The sequence below is a fragment of the Vicugna pacos genome, chromosome 14, assembly GCF_048564905.1.
Source record: "Vicugna pacos chromosome 14, VicPac4, whole genome shotgun sequence".
NCBI classification, from domain to species: Eukaryota; Metazoa; Chordata; class Mammalia; order Artiodactyla; family Camelidae; genus Vicugna; species Vicugna pacos.
In genome coordinates this window covers 30265771-30269165 of record NC_133000.1, presented here as the reverse complement: position 1 = coordinate 30269165, position 3395 = coordinate 30265771, and the positions used below count along the sequence as shown (strand labels likewise).

At 53.0% G+C, this 3395-nt stretch overlaps 1 long non-coding RNA gene across 1 annotated transcript; it reads left to right on the top strand.

Annotated features, from left to right (window-relative positions):
- Positions 1–2166: 2166 nt before the first annotated feature.
- On the top strand, positions 2167–3184 carry LOC140685512 (uncharacterized). The gene is made up of 2 exons (XR_012058761.1): positions 2167–2272; positions 2792–3184. It is a non-coding gene; the product is annotated as an uncharacterized lncRNA (long non-coding RNA).
- The last annotated feature ends 211 nt before the right edge of the window (positions 3185–3395 follow it).

Here is a 3395-nt window from a genome sequence, read left to right as displayed (position 1 = left end):
AAACAAAAGCAGAAAACAAAGGCCAAGAAAGACAGCTGGAAAGACAAACCACAGCCTGGTAAAAGCTTTCCTCATGACTCAAGGTCAGAGAAAATCTTCACATCCCTGTGATCCAAAAACCTCTTGAAGCCCAGTGTCCTGAAAAGAAACAAAACACACACAGGCGGTTCCAATGAGAGGCAGTGCAGGTGGCCAGTATGTGCTAGAGATGCTCGACCTCTCAGGTGAGGACACAGGTAGATGGACAGACTGCAGAGACAGCATTGGCCACCATCACACTGGCAGGTCTTTAGCCCGGTGACAACCAACCCTGGTGACAATGTGAGCAGGCAGAGGCCCCAGGAGGTCCCCTGGAGGGAAGAGCAAATGGACGCTCCTCTCCAGCAGAACAAGGTGCAGGATACATCAAAGTGCCACAGGTGCATCCCTTCCCTAGCAGTGCTGAGCCTTAGAGAAGATCCCACCAAAGTTCTTGCACAATTTTCAAAGATAATTTTTCTTCAGTAACATGAATTCAAAATAATCAATATGTCATCAAGGGATTTTCAGAAGTGACCTGCCCTGGACCAGAACAATACACACACATAAATACACACATATACACATTAACATATACACACATACATACAGGAAAAGAGACAGACTGAAACACAGAGAAGCAGGGGGAGACAGAGAAACAGAGAGAGAGATAAGACAGAGAGACAGGCACTGAGAGACAGAGAGAAGGAACACTGGAGCTGGTAATGAGTGGAACTCATGCACATATTCACAAGTCAGTCCACATGTCAGAACCTGGTCCCAAAGTCCACCCACCCTCAAGGGTAGTGTGTGGAGATCACACAAGGGCGTGGGAACAGAAGGTAAAAAATAGGAAGCCATTGAAGGGCAGCCCACCACAGAGGCCAAGATGGGAAACTGAGCCTGTATGTCAACATGAAAGATTGACCTAGGAGGTTGTATGCCAGAGCGGATGATGTCACAGTTGTATTTAATTTCAGTCTCACAACTGGGAGCTGGGAAGCAAGCAGCAAGGAAAGTGACTTTCTACAGACGCCAATGCAAACCCCGGCCTGTGTGGCATGTGCTCTGTGCTCCGCCAGCCCTCTGTGGAGTCCTTCCTTTGATGAGTCTGTGCACGGGGTCCCTGTGAAGCCAGCCCATGGGGGTGACAGATGAAGTAGGTGTTTCTATGTCTAGAGACAGGATGGCTTCTCTAGGAAGCAGGGGCCAGAATGATCCCCACTGTGCCGATGGGGGATTGGGGAGTCCCTGGGAGGCACTTGGCTTCTCCAGGGTGACAGCACTGCTGAGTGGGCGGAGCCAGGTCTGAACCCAGCTGTGTCCTCAGAGCTGCGGTGCTGGCTGTATCCAGGCCTCGCCAGGGCTATGGGGGGGCTGATTTCGTGTCACTGTGTGTGGACATGGCATGGAGTGAGAAACGAGTGATTGGCAGCCCAGAAAGGCCCTTGGGGAGCTTTGTGTCAGGAGGAAGCTTGCATAAGTGGACCCCAGGAAGTGACCTCACTTCCCTGGCAATAGAACCCAACAGAACTTGGAACCGAAGTCACCAGGCACCCACTCTGTAGAGAAGTCCCTACTCAGCTCACTTGGTTGGAGACAGAGGCATTTTCTTCTGCATCCCAATATCCCGAGGCCACAGCCCCCAGAAAGCCCGCAGCGAGGGGCTGTGCCAACGCTGCCGGCACTGGGTCAGGTCTCACCCAAGGCGCCTCTGGCCTTTTGGCCAGAGAGACCCAAAGGTAACACAGGGAGTCACAGGGCAGGCCCACTCAGGCCAGGCCACCTCTCAGATTCCACCCAGGTAGCCCCATGGCCTCTTCCTGGCTGGTGGAGGTGGAGCAGTCATGTTGGGGATGGGTTTCTGCCTCAAGCAAGAGCAGCTCATAGGGCTGGGGGGCTGGTCACATCCACAGCCCAGGTTAAAGCTGGCTGGCTGGGATGTGGAGAGCCGGGAATGTTCCTGCTGCCCGAGGTGGAGCCCATACTTTCTGGGTGTGTCTTTTCCCTCCCGGACGTCTGAGTTGAATAAGGTCCCAGTCTGATCTGGCAGCAGAGGGTCGAGTGGACAGAATCAGGAGTGTTCTTTGCTGGGCAGGGCTCTGAGACTTCCAGGCCGGGTCAGCTGCTGGTCACTGTCATTGCAGAGCCAGATACCACATATTGAACAGAAGCTGATGAAAAGAACACCAACGCCCCCTCCACAAGTGAAGGGCTGGTGTGCCACTCTTCTGAGGGCCAGCACAGGCTCCAGGTGGGTCTGGATTTGGAGGGGTCCCCACCACCATGGCCCAGAAATCAGTGGGGCAGGCCTTCGACCCAGACATCACACCGGGCTCTCCCCAGGGACCTGCTCGGGGCTGACGGGTAGCTCAGCACACCCGGCTCTGACCTGGGGTACCGTGCCCACCTCGCTGCAAGTCAGGTGGAGGACCAGGAGCCCCCAAAGCAGAGCCCGAAGGTCAGAAAGGCAGGGCTGGTGCATGTGTGTAGGTGAGGGAGGGGCGAGGGCTGGGCCGCACAGGGAGGTGTCCCCAGAGGCTACTTTTGGGACCAGAGCAAAGACTGGAATTAGACCACCTGTCTGGAAAAATTCAGTCACAGAACACATAGTGTGGGCACTTTCTGGGTGGGAGCTGTCTGGAAAGCCCTGGGAAGTTTTCTGTACTTGAAGAGGCACATGGAAAGGGAGGCTGGTAGGTAAATTTTTCCTCTCTCACAGCATGAGCTCTTCCACAAGACTTAAAACTCTCTCCACATCCAATAATTTCAGAGGAGGCAGAGTCAGGGGAAGATGACCGAGACCAAAAAAGGACGATCTGGATGCAGCAGGAGACACCGAGCTCCCTCCTGCCGCTCCTGCAGCTCCTCCTGAACCTGCATCTGCACCTGGACTGATGGGCAACGGAGAACCAGTTCAGGCATCACCACCACCTGGGGCAGAGCCCCCTCTGCACCCACCTACACCTTCTTCCCCAAAATGTTCCCCAAAATCCCACCATCAGTCCCCTCCCCCTCCCCCTCCCAATCTTGATGTCCCTTCCCCTGGAGAAGTTTTTGTTTGGTTTTCTTTAGTTTCCTTTGTTTGTTTCACATCATTTATGGCATCCTTTATTTTTCTTTTTAGAGTTTCATGTAATAAAATAGAGACTTTTCCCCTTTTAAATTGTGCAATTCAGGAGCATTAGGGGCATTCACAATGTTGTCCGACCATCACTACCATATAGTTTCACACTATTTCTTTCCTCAAAGTGAAACCATGGATCCAGAGGGCGCACTCCCCTCCCTTCTCACCCAGCCCCTGACAACCCCAAGTCCTCTTTCTTTATGCGTGTCTTTATCTTTCCTGAGTGTTCCTTGTCAATGAAACTTTTAAA